The sequence below is a fragment of the Drosophila santomea genome, unplaced genomic scaffold, assembly GCF_016746245.2.
Source record: "Drosophila santomea strain STO CAGO 1482 unplaced genomic scaffold, Prin_Dsan_1.1 Segkk88_quiver_pilon_scaf, whole genome shotgun sequence".
In the NCBI taxonomy this organism is placed as follows: domain Eukaryota; kingdom Metazoa; phylum Arthropoda; class Insecta; order Diptera; family Drosophilidae; genus Drosophila; species Drosophila santomea.
In genome coordinates this window covers 262-15725 of record NW_025319023.1, presented here as the reverse complement: position 1 = coordinate 15725, position 15464 = coordinate 262, and the positions used below count along the sequence as shown (strand labels likewise).

The window sequence follows — 15464 nt, the reverse complement described above, 5'->3', positions numbered from 1 at the left end:
ATAAGCAGACCCCATCGCCAAACGTTGCCAGCGGCTCCAAGGAAATCAAAATTGACGGCAGCGCGGAATCTCCATACGAAGCTTAAACAATGACGACTGGTGAAACTGCTGAAACCAAAATGAAAACTCAAAAGCAAAACAACAACAGCTGGCAAAAATTTCCACCATGAATGATACTTACCAGAAACGCCGGCCCCACTCAAATTCGAAATTAGCGCGCAGCCTGCGGCTGCAAAGAACTGGGACAAATAACCCCCATTCCCCACCGGCAATGACTCCTGTGGCTCGGTGCTTCCGTCCTTCTGGCGAAAATACCTGAAAATAGAAACAAAAATTAATTTTAAACTCAATTAAACTGACCTATGTAAATTTCCTGAAATTCTAAAATGTAAACAAAGCAAAGCCATATGTTAATGTTACCATCCACGCAATGTCTTAAAAGTAAGAAAATACCAACGCATTTATACTTACCACACCTGTCCAACCCCCCACACTCATCTCACCAATGTACAAATTCAAAAATGAAAATAATTGTACCTAAATATTGCACTCTGTGTAATCACAGGCAAATAAATGCGTGGATGCGGGGCAGAAATAAATCATTCTGTCTCCGTACTTTCACCAGAAACGTCAAATATGCAAACGTCACTTATCTGAATTCTTTGCTGCAAATCCTTTGAAATGTCCTAAAACAGCAGCTGCAATCTCTACGAAAGCCATACTTGACGACAAAAGACGACCCGACTAGGCCCAATGGACAAACTAACTTCTTGGCACTTAGAACACAAAAACATACAATGTTTTGATGCAGTTTCCTTATTGGGATTCCCCCACGTTTTTACAGACCCTAGGCGTGGTGCTGCCGACCCGGCAAAAGGTCGAAATCGTAACCTCTAAAATTGACTTTTTCCTACAGAAATGCAATATCGACCAAATCTTCGTTAAAGATTGAAATAATTTAATCAAAACATAAAACAGAGTACTATATAATAATATATATAAAAATTCACAATGTTTTGATGCCGTCCCTATTTCAGGGAGCCCCCTCGATTTTATTGACCCTTGGGGCGGCGCTGCCGACCCGGCAAAAGGTCAAAATCGGGACCCTTGAATTTCGACTTCTTCTGGTAGCAACGATAATACTGACAATATCCCTGAAAAAGAATAACAAATTAATAAAAGCATAAAAATACGCAACTTACTACTCCCCTACTAGGCGCAACGAAAAACGAAGTTTTAGGCACCTAAAACATTAAAAACCTATAATGTTTGGATGCCGTCTCCATGCTGGGGTGCCCCCTCGTCCTTCTGAACCCTTGGCGCGCCGCTACTGACCCGGCAAAGGGTCAATCTCGCGACCCTTGAATTCGACTTTTTCCTGGCAGCAACGGCACACAGACAAAATCCCTGAAAAATTATAAAACAAATTATAAAACAAATTTATAAAAATATAAAACCACGCAACTTACTACTTCCCGACTCGGCGAAATGGAAAACGACGATTTTGGCACCTAAAACACAAAAAACCTATAATGTTTTGATGCCGTTTCCATGCTGGGATGCCCCCCGTCCTTCAGAATTCTAAGTGCGGCACTGCTGACCCGGCAAAAGGTCAAAATCGTGACCCTTGAATTCAACTTTTTCCTGGTAGCAACGGTATACTGACAATATCCCTGAAAAAGAATAAAATAAATTAATAAATGCATAAACTGCGCAAACTACTACTTCCCGACTCGGCGCAACGGAAAACGATGTTTTTGGCACCTAAAACATTAAAAATGTATAATGTTTTGATGCCATTTCCATGTTGGGATGCCCCCTCGTCCCTCTGAACTCTAGGTGCGCCGCTGCTAACCCGGCAAAAGGTCAATCTTGCGACCCTTGAATTCGACTTCTCCCTGGCAGCAACGGTATACAGTCAAAATCCCTGTAAAATTATAAAACAAATTATAAAACAAATTTATAAAAACACAAAACCACGCAACTTACTATTTCCCGACTCGGCGAAATGAAAAACAATGATTTCGGCACCTAAAACATTAAAAACCTAAAATGTTTTGATGCCGTTTCCATATTGGGATGCCTTCTCGTCCTTACGAATTCCAAGTGCGGCGCTGCTGACCCGGCAAAAGGTCAAAATCGTGACCCTTAAATTCCACCTTTTCCTGGTAGCAACGGTATACTGACAATATCCCTAAAAAAGAACAAAATAAATTAACAACAACAGAAAACTAAATGTATATAAAAACCTACTGACATATACGAACCTCCCAAACGATGCTTCTTATAACTCCATGGCAATGTTTCCTTTCCAATCCCACCGGACAATCTTGAAAAATCCTGGACAATTTGGACCTGCAAAAGAAAAGAAAAAAAAAAACTAAAATCAGACAAAACCAAACTAAACACATAGATATACTTATCTAATCCAATTTTCTGCATCCAATTCCATGGACTTTTACGAGCGACGGCCCAAAGCAAAGCATCTTGGCCCGGCGTCCAAAAGATGCTTCCTTTTCCCTGGCGAGACGACCTACAAAAGCGACGACCCTTATGATTCCAAATCAATGACGACGCTCTCGCCGATACCCTGATGAACTCCAGCTGAAGTGCAGCAACTCCCTGGACCCTGGAATAAGACGGCGGCGCGGGAATCCACTACGCAATGTAGAACTCCAGCTGAAATGCAGCAACTCCCTGGACCTTGGAATAAGACGGCGGCGCGGGAATCCACTGCGCTTTGGACCTTTGACGGCTGGCGATGAGACCCACGGGCGGGTTGGCAGCCTCCTGCAAACTATCTGGCAGACGCGGCGCCGCTGGCAACAACAAACTCCACTGAAAGCGACGACTTCTCTGCCCAAAATAAGCAGACCCCATCGCCAAACGTTGCCAGCGGCTCCAAGGAAATCAAAATTGACGGCAGCGCGGAATCTCCATACGAAGCTTAAACAATGACGACTGGTGAAACTGCTGAAACCAAAATGAAAACTCAAAAGCAAAACAACAACAGCTGGCAAAAATTTCCACCATGAATGATACTTACCAGAAACGCCGGCCCCACTCAAATTCGAAATTAGCGCGCAGCCTGCGGCTGCAAAGAACTGGGACAAATAACCCCCATTCCCCACCGGCAATGACTCCTGTGGCTCGGTGCTTCCGTCCTTCTGGCGAAAATACCTGAAAATAGAAACAAAAATTAATTTTAAACTCAATTAAACTGACCTATGTAAATTTCCTGAAATTCTAAAATGTAAACAAAGCAAAGCCATATGTTAATGTTACCATCCACGCAATGTCTTAAAAGTAAGAAAATACCAACGCATTTATACTTACCACACCTGTCCAACCCCCCACACTCATCTCACCAATGTACAAATTCAAAAATGAAAATAATTGTACCTAAATATTGCACTCTGTGTAATCACAGGCAAATAAATGCGTGGATGCGGGGCAGAAATAAATCATTCTGTCTCCGTACTTTCACCAGAAACGTCAAATATGCAAACGTCACTTATCTGAATTCTTTGCTGCAAATCCTTTGAAATGTCCTAAAACAGCAGCTGCAATCTCTACGAAAGCCATACTTGACGACAAAAGACGACCCGACTAGGCCCAATGGACAAACTAACTTCTTGGCACTTAGAACACAAAAACATACAATGTTTTGATGCAGTTTCCTTATTGGGATTCCCCCACGTTTTTACAGACCCTAGGCGTGGTGCTGCCGACCCGGCAAAAGGTCGAAATCGTAACCTCTAAAATTGACTTTTTTCCTACAGAAATGCAATATCGACCAAATCTTCGTTAAAGATTGAAATAATTTAATCAAAACATAAAACAGAGTACTATATAATAATATATATAAAAATTCACAATGTTTTGATGCCGTCCCTATTTCAGGGAGCCCCCTCGATTTTATTGACCCTTGGGGCGGCGCTGCCGACCCGGCAAAAGGTCAAAATCGGGACCCTTGAATTTCGACTTTTTCTGGTAGCAACGATAATACTGACAATATCCCTGAAAAAGAATAACAAATTAATAAAAGCATAAAAATACGCAACTTACTACTCCCCTACTAGGCGCAACGAAAAACGAAGTTTTAGGCACCTAAAACATTAAAAACCTATAATGTTTGGATGCCGTCTCCATGCTGGGGTGCCCCCTCGTCCTTCTGAACCCTTGGCGCGCCGCTACTGACCCGGCAAAGGGTCAATCTCGCGACCCTTGAATTCGACTTTTTCCTGGCAGCAACGGCACACAGACAAAATCCCTGAAAAATTATAAAACAAATTTATAAAAATATAAAACCACGCAACTTACTACTTCCCGACTCGGCGAAATGGAAAACGACGATTTTGGCACCTAAAACACAAAAAACCTATAATGTTTTGATGCCGTTTCCATGCTGGGATGCCCCCCCGTCCTTCAGAATTCTAAGTGCGGCACTGCTGACCCGGCAAAAGGTCAAAATCGTGACCCTTGAATTCAACTTTTTCCTGGTAGCAACGGTATACTGACAATATCCCTGAAAAAGAATAAAATAAATTAATAAATGCATAAACTGCGCAAACTACTACTTCCCGACTCGGCGCAACGGAAAACGATGTTTTTGGCACCTAAAACATTAAAAATGTATAATGTTTTGATGCCATTTCCATGTTGGGATGCCCCCTCGTCCTTCTGAACTCTAGGTGCGCCGCTGCTAACCCGGCAAAAGGTCAATCTTGCGACCCTTGAATTCGACTTCTCCCTGGCAGCAACGGTATACAGTCAAAATCCCTGTAAAATTATAAAACAAATTATAAAACAAATTTATAAAAACACAAAACCACGCAACTTACTATTTCCCGACTCGGCGAAATGAAAAACAATGATTTCGGCACCTAAAACATTAAAAACCTAAAATGTTTTGATGCCGATTCCATATTGGGATGCCTTCTCGTCCTTACGAATTCCAAGTGCGGCGCTGCTGACCCGGCAAAAGGCCAAAATCGTGACCCTTAAATTCCACCTTTTCCTGGTAGCAACGGTATACTGACAATATCCCTAAAAAAGAACAAAATAAATTAACAACAACAGAAAACTAAATGTATATAAAAACCTACTGACATATACGAACCTCCCAAACGATGCTTCTTATAACTCCATGGCAATGTTTCCTTTCCAATCCCACCGGACAAACTTGAAAAATCCTGGACAATTTGGACCTGCAAAAGAAAAGAAAAAAAAAAACTAAAATCAGACAAAACCAAACTAAACACATAGATATACTTATCTAATCCAATTTTCTGCATCCAATTCCATGGACTTTTACGAGCGACGGCCCAAAGCAAAGCATCTTGGCCCGGCGTCCAAAAGATGCTTCCTTTTCCCTGGCGAGACGACCTACAAAAGCGACGACCCTTATGATTCCAAATCAATGACGACGCTCTCGCCGATACCCTGATGAACTCCAGCTGAAGTGCAGCAACTCCCTGGACCCTGGAATAGGACGGCGGCGCGGGAATCCACTACGCAATGTAGAACTCCAGCTGAAATGCAGCAACTCCCTGGACCTTGGAATAAGACGGCGGCGCGGGAATCCACTGCGCTTTGGACCTTTGACGGCTGGCGATGAGACCCACGGGCGGGTTGGCAGCCTCCTGCAAACTATCTGGCAGACGCGGCGCCGCTGGCAACAACAAACTCCACTGAAAGCGACGACTTCTCTGCCCAAAATAAGCAGACCCCATCGCCAAACGTTGCCAGCGGCTCCAAGGAAATCAAAATTGACGGCAGCGCGGAATCTCCATACGAAGCTTAAACAATGACGACTGGTGAAACTGCTGAAACCAAAATGAAAACTCAAAAGCAAAACAACAACAGCTGGCAAAAATTTCCACCATGAATGATACTTACCAGAAACGCCGGCCCCACTCAAATTCGAAATTAGCGCGCAGCCTGCGGCTGCAAAGAACTGGGACAAATAACCCCCATTCCCCACCGGCAATGACTCCTGTGGCTCGGTGCTTCCGTCCTTCTGGCGAAAATACCTGAAAATAGAAACAAAAATTAATTTTAAACTCAATTAAACTGACCTATGTAAATTTCCTGAAATTCTAAAATGTAAACAAAGCAAAGCCATATGTTAATGTTACCATCCACGCAATGTCTTAAAAGTAAGAAAATACCAACGCATTTATACTTACCACACCTGTCCAACCCCCCACACTCATCTCACCAATGTACAAATTCAAAAATGAAAATAATTGTACCTTAATATTGCACTCTGTGTAATCACAGGCAAATAAATGCGTGGATGCGGGGCAGAAATAAATCATTCTGTCTCCGTACTTTCACCAGAAACGTCAAATATGCAAACGTCACTTATCTGAATTCTTTGCTGCAAATCCTTTGAAATGTCCTAAAACAGCAGCTGCAATCTCTACGAAAGCCATACTTGACGACAAAAGACGATCCGACTAGGCGCAATGGACAAACTAACTTCTTGGCACTTAGAACACAAAAACATACAATGTTTTGATGCAGTTTCCTTATTGGGATTCCCCCACGTTTTTACAGACCCTAGGCGTGGTGCTGCCGACCCGGCAAAAGGTCGAAATCGTAACCTCTAAAATTGACTTTTTTCCGACAGAAATGCAATATCGACCAAATCTTCGTTAAAGATTGAAATAATTTAATCAAAACATAAAACAGAGTACTATATAATAATATATATAAAAATTCACAATGTTTTGATGCCGTCCCTATTTCAGGGAGCCCCCTCGATTTTATTGACCCTTGGGGCGGCGCTGCCGACCCGGCAAAAGGTCAAAATCGGGACCCTTGAATTTCGACTTTTTCTGGTAGCAACGATAATACTGACAATATCCCTGAAAAAGAATAACAAATTAATAAAAGCATAAAAATACGCAACTTACTACTCCCCTACTAGGCGCAACGAAAAACGAAGTTTTAGGCACCTAAAACATTAAAAACCTATAATGTTTGGATGCCGTCTCCATGCTGGGGTGCCCCCTCGTCCTTCTGAACCCTTGGCGCGCCGCTACTGACCCGGCAAAGGGTCAATCTCGCGACCCTTGAATTCGACTTTTTCCTGGCAGCAACGGCACACAGACAAAATCCCTGAAAAATTATAAAACAAATTATAAAACAAATTTATAAAAATATAAAACCACGCAACTTACTACTTCCCGACTCGGCGAAATGGAAAACGACGATTTTGGCACCTAAAACACAAAAAACCTATAATGTTTTGATGCCGTTTCCATGCTGGGATGCCCCCCCGTCCTTCAGAATTCTAAGTGCGGCACTGCTGACCCGGCAAAAGGTCAAAATCGTGACCCTTGAATTCAACTTTTTCCTGGTAGCAACGGTATACTGACAATATCCCTGAAAAAGAATAAAATAAATTAATAAATGCATAAACTGCGCAAACTACTACTTCCCGACTCGGCGCAACGGAAAACGATGTTTTTGGCACCTAAAACATTAAAAATGTATAATGTTTTGATGCCATTTCCATGTTGGGATGCCCCCTCGTCCCTCTGAACTCTAGGTGCGCCGCTGCTAACCCGGCAAAAGGTCAATCTTGCGACCCTTGAATTCGACTTCTCCCTGGCAGCAACGGTATTCAGTCAAAATCCCTGTAAAATTATAAAACAAATTATAAAACAAATTTATAAAAACACAAAACCACGCAACTTACTATTTCCCGACTCGGCGAAATGAAAAACAATGATTTCGGCACCTAAAACATTAAAAACCTAAAATGTTTTGATGCCGATTCCATATTGGGATGCCTTCTCGTCCTTACGAATTCCAAGTGCGGCGCTGCTGACCCGGCAAAAGGCCAAAATCGTGACCCTTAAATTCCACCTTTTCCTGGTAGCAACGGTATACTGACAATATCCCTAAAAAAGAACAAAATAAATTAACAACAACAGAAAACTAAATGTATATACAAACCTACTGACATATACGAACCTCCCAAACGATGCTTCTTATAACTCCATGGCAATGTTTCCTTTCCAATCCCACCGGACAATCTTGAAAAATCCTGGACAATTTGGACCTGCAAAAGAAAAGAAAAAAAAAAACTAAAATCAGACAAAACCAAACTAAACACATAGATATACTTATCTAATCCAATTTTCTGCATCCAATTCCATGGACTTTTACGAGCGACGGCCCAAAGCAAAGCATCTTGGCCCGGCGTCCAAAAGATGCTTCCTTTTCCCTGGCGAGACGACCTACAAAAGCGACGACCCTTATGATTCCAAATCAATGACGACGCTCTCGCCGATACCCTGATGAACTCCAGCTGAAGTGCAGCAACTCCCTGGACCCTGGAATAAGACGGCGGCGCGGGAATCCACTACGCAATGTAGAACTCCAGCTGAAATGCAGCAACTCCCTGGACCTTGGAATAAGACGGCGGCGCGGGAATCCACTGCGCTTTGGACCTTTGACGGCTGGCGATGAGACCCACGGGCGGGTTGGCAGCCTCCTGCAAACTATCTGGCAGACGCGGCGCCGCTGGCAACAACAAACTCCACTGAAAGCGACGACTTCTCTGCCCAAAATAAGCAGACCCCATCGCCAAACGTTGCCAGCGGCTCCAAGGAAATCAAAATTGACGGCAGCGCGGGATCTCCATACGAAGCTTAAACAATGACGACTGGTGAAACCGCTGAAACCAAAATGAAAACTCAAAAGCAAAACAACAACAGCTGGCAAAAATTTCCACCATGAATGATACTTACCAGAAACGCCGGCCCCACTCAAATTCGAAATTACCGCGCAGCCTGCGGCTGCAAAGAACTGGGACAAATAACCCCCATTCCCCACCGGCAATGACTCCTGTGGCTCGGTGCTTCCGTCCTTCTGGCGAAAATACCTGAAAATAGAAACAAAAATTAATTTTAAACCCAATTAAACTGACCTATGTAAATTTCCTGAAATTCTAAAATGTAAACAAAGCAAAGCCATATGTTAATGTTACCATCCACGCAATGTCTTAAAAGTAAGAAAATACCAACGCATTTATACTTACCACACCTGTCCAACCCCCCACACTCATCTCACCAATGTACAAATTCAAAAATGAAAATAATTGTACCTAAATATTGCACTCTGTGTAATCACAGGCAAATAAATGCGTGGATGCGGGGCAGAAATAAATCATTCTGTCTCCGTACTTTCACCAGAAACGTCAAATATGCAAACGTCACTTATCCAAATCCTTTGAAATGTCCTAAAACAGCAGCTGCAATCTCTACGAAAGCCATACTTGACGACAAAAGACGACCCGACTAGGCGCAATGGACAAACTAACTTCTTGGCACTTAGAACACAAAAACATACAATGTTTTGATGCAGTTTCCTTATTGGGATTCCCCCACGTTTTTACAGACCCTAGGCGTGGTGCTGCCGACCCGGCAAAAGGTCGAAATCGTAACCTCTAAAATTGACTTTTTTCCTACAGAAATGCAATATCGACAAAATCTTCGTTGAAGATTGAAATAATTTAATCAAAACATAAAACAGATTACTATATAATAATATATATAAAAATTCACAATGTTTTGATGCCGTCCCTATTTCAGGGAGCCCCCTCGATTTTATTGACCCTTGGGGCGGCGCTGCCGACCCGGCAAAAGGTCAAAATCGGGACCCTTGAATTTCGACTTTTTCTGGTAGCAACGATAATACTGACAATATCCCTGAAAAAGAATAACAAATTAATAAAAGCATAAAAATACGCAACTTACTACTCCCCTACTAGGCGCAACGAAAAACGAAGTTTTAGGCACCTAAAACATTAAAAACCTATAATGTTTGGATGCCGTCTCCATGCTGGGGTGCCCCCTCGTCCTTCTGAACCCTTGGCGCGCCGCTACTGACCCGGCAAAGGGTCAATCTCGCGACCCTTGAATTCGACTTTTTCCTGGCAGCAACGGCACACAGACAAAATCCCTGAAAAATTATAAAACAAATTATAAAACAAATTTATAAAAATATAAAATCACGCAACTTACTACTTCCCGACTCGGCGAAATGGAAAACGACGATTTTGGCACCTAAAACACAAAAAACCTATAATGTTTTGATGCCGTTTCCATGCTGGGATGCCCCCCCGTCCTTCAGAATTCTAAGTGCGGCACTGCTGACCCGGCAAAAGGTCAAAATCGTGACCCTTGAATTCAACTTTTTCCTGGTAGCAACGGTATACTGACAATATCCCTGAAAAAGAATAAAATAAATTAATAAATGCATAAACTGCGCAAACTACTACTTCCCGACTCGGCGCAACGGAAAACGATGTTTTTTGGCACCTAAAACATTAAAAATGTATAATGTTTTGATGCCATTTCCATGTTGGGATGCCCCCTCGTCCCTCTGAACTCTAGGTGCGCCGCTGCTAACCCGGCAAAAGGTCAATCTTGCGACCCTTGAATTCGACTTCTCCCTGGCAGCAACGGTATTCAGTCAAAATCCCTGTAAAATTATAAAACAAATTATAAAACAAATTTATAAAAACACAAAACCACGCAACTTACTATTTCCCGACTCGGCGAAATGAAAAACAATGATTTCGGCACCTAAAACATTAAAAACCTAAAATGTTTTGATGCCGATTCCATATTGGGATGCCTTCTCGTCCTTACGAATTCCAAGTGCGGCGCTGCTGACCCGGCAAAAGGCCAAAATCGTGACCCTTAAATTCCACCTTTTCCTGGTAGCAACGGTATACTGACAATATCCCTAAAAAAGAACAAAATAAATTAACAACAACAGAAAACTAAATGTATATACAAACCTACTGACATATACGAACCTCCCAAACGATGCTTCTTATAACTCCATGGCAATGTTTCCTTTCCAATCCCACCGGACAAACTTGAAAAATCCTGGACAATTTGGACCTGCAAAAGAAAAGAAAAAAAAAAACTAAAATCAGACAAAACAAAACTAAACACATAGATATACTTATCTAATCCAATTTTCTGCATCCAATTCCATGGACTTTTACGAGCGACGGCCCAAAGCAAAGCATCTTGGCCCGGCGTCCAAAAGATGCTTCCTTTTCCCTGGCGAGACGACCTACAAAAGCGACGACCCTTATGATTCCAAATCAATGACGACGCTCTCGCCGATACCCTGATGAACTCCAGCTGAAGTGCAGCAACTCCCTGGACCCTGGAATAAGACGGCGGCGCGGGAATCCACTACGCAATGTAGAACTCCAGCTGAAATGCAGCAACTCCCTGGACCTTGGAATAAGACGGCGGCGCGGGAATCCACTGCGCTTTGGACCTTTGACGGCTGGCGATGAGACCCACGGGCGGGTTGGCAGCCTCCTGCAAACTATCTGGCAGACGCGGCGCCGCTGGCAACAACAAACTCCACTGAAAGCGACGACTTCTCTGCCCAAAATAAGCAGACCCCATCGCCAAACGTTGCCAGCGGCTCCAAGGAAATCAAAATTGACGGCAGCGCGGAATCTCCATACGAAGCTTAAACAATGACGACTGGTAAAACTGCTGAAACCAAAATGAAAACTCAAAAGCTGGCAAAAATTTCCACCATGAATGATACTTACCAGAAACGCCGGCCCCACTCAAATTCGAAATTAGCGCGCAGCCTGCGGCTGCAAAGAACTGGGACAAATAACCCCCATTCCCCACCGGCAATGACTCCTGTGGCTCGGTGCTTCCGTCCTTCTGGCGAAAATACCTGAAAATAGAAACAAAAATTAATTTTAAACTCAATTAAACTGACCTATGTAAATTTCCTGAAATTCTAAAATGTAAACAAAGCAAAGCCATATGTTAATGTTACCATCCACGCATTGTCTTAAAAGTAAGAAAATACCAACGCATTTATACTTACCACACCTGTCCAACCCCCCACACTCATCTCACCAATGTACAAATTCAAAAATAAAAATAATTGTACCTAAATATTGCACTCTGTGTAATCACAGGCAAATAAATGCGTGGATGCGGGGCAGAAATAAATCATTCTGTCTCCGTACTTTCACCAGAAACGTCAAATATGCAAACGTCACTTATCTGAATTCTTTGCTGCAAATCCTTTGAAATGTCCTAATACAGCAGCTGCAATCTCTACGAAAGCCATACTTGACGACAAAAGACGACCCGACTAGGCGCAATGGACAAACTAACTTCTTGGCACTTAGAACACAAAAACATACAATGTTTTGATGCAGTTTCCTTATTGGGATTCCCCCACGTTTTTACAGACCCTAGGCGTGGTGCTGCCGACCCGGCAAAGGTCGAAATCGTAACCTCTAAAATTGACTTTTTTCCTACAGAAATGCAATATCGACAAAATCTTCGTTAAAGATTGAAATAATTTAATCAAAACATAAAACAGAGTACTGTATAATAATATATATAAAAATTCACAATGTTTTGATGCCGTCCCTATTTCAGGGAGCCCCTCGATTTTATTGACCCTTGGGGCGGCGCTGCCGACCCGGCAAAAGGTCAAAATCGGGACCCTTGAATTTCGACTTTTTCTGGTAGCAACGATAATACTGACAATATCCCTGAAAAAGAATAATAAATTAATAAAAGCATAAAATACGCAACTTACTACTCCCCTACTAGGCGCAACGAAAAACGAAGTTTTAGGCACCTAAAACATTAAAAACCTATAATGTTTGGATGCCGTCTCCATGCTGGGGTGCCCCCTCGTCCTTCTGAACCCTTGGCGCGCCGCTACTGACCCGGCAAAGGGTCAATCTCGCGACCCTTGAATTCGACTTTTTCCTGGCAGCAACGGCACACAGACAAAATCCCTGAAAAATTATAAAACAAATTATAAACAAATTTATAAAAATATAAAACCACGCAACTTACTACTTCCCGACTCGGCGAAATGGAAAACGACGATTTTGGCACCTAAAACACAAAAACCTATAATGTTTGATGCCGTTTCCATGCTGGGATGCCCCCCCGTCCTTCAGAATTCTAAGTGCGGCACTGCTGACCCGGCAAAAGGTCAAAATCGTGACCCTTGAATTCAACTTTTTCCTGGTAGCAACGGTATACTGACAATATCCCTGAAAAAGAATAAAATAAATTAATAAATGCATAAACTGCGCAATCTACTACTTTCCGACTCGGCGCAACGGAAAACGATGTTTTTGGCACCTAAAACATTAAAAATGTATAATTTTTGATGCCATTTCCATGTTGGGATGCCCCTCGTCCTTCTGAACTCTAGGTGCGCCGCTGCTAACCCGGCAAAAGGTCAATCTTGCGACCCTTGAATTCGACTTCTCCTGGCAGCAACGGTATACAGTCAAATCCCTGTAAAATTATAAAACAAATTATAAAACAAATTTATAAAACACAAAACCACGCAACTTACTATTCCCGACTCGGCGAAATGAAAAACAATGATTTCGGCACCTAAAACATTAAAAACCTAAAATGTTTGATGCCGTTTCCATATTGGGATGCCTTCTCGTCCTTACGAATTCCAAGTGCGGCGCTGCTGACCCGGCAAAAGGTCAAAATCGTGACCCTTAAATTCCACCTTTTCCTGGTAGCAACGGTATACTGACAATATCCCTAAAAAAAACAAAATAAATTAACAACAACAGAAAACTAAATGTATATACAAACCTACTGACATATACGAACCTCCCAAACGATGCTTCTTATAACTCCATGCAATGTTTCCTTTCCAATCCCACCGGACAAACTTGAAAAATCCTGGACAATTTGACCTGCAAAAAAAGAAAAAAAAAAACTAAAATCAGACAAAACAAAACTAAACACATAGATATACTTATCTAATCCAATTTTCTGCATCCAATTCCATGGACTTTTACGAGCGACGGCCCAAAGCAAAGCATCTTGCCGGCGTCCAAAAGATGCTTCCTTTTCCCTGGCGAGACGACCTACAAAAGCGACGACCCTTATGATTCCAAATCAATGACGACGCTCTCGCCGATACCCTGATGAACTCCAGCTGAAGTGCAGCAACTCCCTGGACCCTGGAATAAGACGGCGGCGCGGGAATCCACTACGCAATGTAGAACTCCAGCTGAAATGCAGCAACTCCCTGGACCTTGGAATAAGACGGCGGCCGGGAATCCACTGCGCTTTGGACCTTTGACGGCTGGCGATGAGACCACGGCGGGTTGGCAGCCTCCTGCAAACTATCTGGCAGACGCGGCGCCGCTGCAACAACAAACTCCACTTGAAAGCGACGACTTCTCTGCCCAAAATAAGCAGACCCCATCGCCAAACGTTGCCAGCGGCTCCAAGGAAATCAAAATGACGGCAGCGCGGAATCTCCATACGAAGCTTAAACAATGACGACTGGTGAAACTGCGAAACCAAAATGAAAACTCAAAAGCAAAACACAACAGCTGGCAAAAATTTCCACCATGAATGATACTTACCAGAAACGCCGGCCCCACTCAGATTCGAAATTAGCGCGCAGCCTGCGGCTGCAAAGAACTGGGACAAATAACCCCCATTCCCCACCGGCAATGACTCCTGTGGCTCGGTGCTTCCTCCTTCTGGCGAAAATACCTGAAATAGAAACAAAAATTAATTTTAAACTCAATTAAACTGACCTATGTAAATTTCCTGAAATTCTAAAATGTAAACAAAGCAAAGCCATATGTTAATGTTACCATCCACGCAATGTCTTAAAAGTAAGAAAATACCAACGCATTTATACTTACCACACCTGTCCAACCCCCCACACTCATCTCACCAATGTACAAATTCAAAAATGAAAATAATTGTACCTAAATATTGCACTCTGTTTAATCACAGGCAAATAAATGCGTGGATGCGGGGCAGAAATAAATATTCTGTCTCCGTACTTTCACCAGAAACGTCAAATATGCAAACGTCACTTATCTGAATTCTTTGCTGCAAATCCTTTGAAATGTCCTAAAACAGCAGCTGCAATCTCTACGAAAGCCATACTTGACGACAAAAGACGACCCGACTAGGCGCAATGGACAAACTAACTTCTTGGCACTTAGAACACAAAACATACAATGTTTTGATGCAGTTTCCTTATTGGGATTCCCCCACGTTTTTACAGACCCTAGGCGTGGTGCTGCCGACCGGCAAAAGGTCGAATCGTAACCTCTAAAATGACTTTTTTCCTACAGAAATGCAATATCGACAAAATTCTTCGTTAAAGATTGAAATAATTTAATCAAAACATAAAACAGAGTATATAATAATATATATAAAAATTCACAATGTTTGATGCCGTCCCTATTTCAGGGAGCCCCCTCGATTTTATTGACCCTTGGGGCGGCGCTGCGACCCGGCAAAAGGTCAAAATCGGGACCCTTGAATTTCGACTTTTTCTGGTAGCAACGATATACTGACAATATCCCTGAAAAAGAATAAAAATTAATAAAGCATAAAATACGCAACTTACTACTCCCC

The 15464-nt window shown here is 42.6% G+C and overlaps 6 long non-coding RNA genes across 8 annotated transcripts; all 6 read right to left on the bottom strand.

Annotated features, from left to right (window-relative positions):
* Positions 1–1015: 1015 nt before the first annotated feature.
* On the bottom strand, positions 1016–1545 carry LOC120457888. The gene is made up of 3 exons (XR_005617135.2): positions 1470–1545; positions 1214–1407; positions 1016–1154 (listed from the first exon to the last, which is right to left on the bottom strand). It is a non-coding gene; the product is annotated as an uncharacterized LOC120457888 (long non-coding RNA).
* A 184-nt stretch (positions 1546–1729) lies between these two features.
* LOC120457886 lies at positions 1730–3353 on the bottom strand. Of its 3 annotated transcripts, none has more exons than XR_005617133.1 (4): positions 3047–3353; positions 2268–2973; positions 1990–2194; positions 1730–1927 (listed from the first exon to the last, which is right to left on the bottom strand). It is a non-coding gene; the product is annotated as an uncharacterized LOC120457886 (long non-coding RNA). The 3 variants fall into 3 exon arrangements; XR_005617132.1 differs by having other exon boundaries at positions 2268–2970; XR_005617131.1 differs by having other exon boundaries at positions 2268–3353.
* A 516-nt stretch (positions 3354–3869) lies between these two features.
* On the bottom strand, positions 3870–4568 carry LOC120457880. The gene is made up of 3 exons (XR_005617122.1): positions 4324–4568; positions 4080–4273; positions 3870–4020 (listed from the first exon to the last, which is right to left on the bottom strand). It is a non-coding gene; the product is annotated as an uncharacterized LOC120457880 (long non-coding RNA).
* A 2156-nt stretch (positions 4569–6724) lies between these two features.
* Positions 6725–7435, bottom strand: LOC120457883. The gene is made up of 3 exons (XR_005617128.1): positions 7191–7435; positions 6935–7128; positions 6725–6875 (listed from the first exon to the last, which is right to left on the bottom strand). It is a non-coding gene; the product is annotated as an uncharacterized LOC120457883 (long non-coding RNA).
* A 2142-nt stretch (positions 7436–9577) lies between these two features.
* On the bottom strand, positions 9578–10288 carry LOC120457881. Its single transcript, XR_005617123.1, has 3 exons — positions 10044–10288; positions 9788–9981; positions 9578–9728 (listed from the first exon to the last, which is right to left on the bottom strand). It is a non-coding gene; the product is annotated as an uncharacterized LOC120457881 (long non-coding RNA).
* Positions 10289–12475: 2187 nt separating this feature from the next.
* Positions 12476–12940, bottom strand: LOC120457890. Its single transcript, XR_005617137.1, has 3 exons — positions 12894–12940; positions 12639–12832; positions 12476–12580 (listed from the first exon to the last, which is right to left on the bottom strand). It is a non-coding gene; the product is annotated as an uncharacterized LOC120457890 (long non-coding RNA).
* Positions 12941–15464: the final 2524 nt, after the last annotated feature.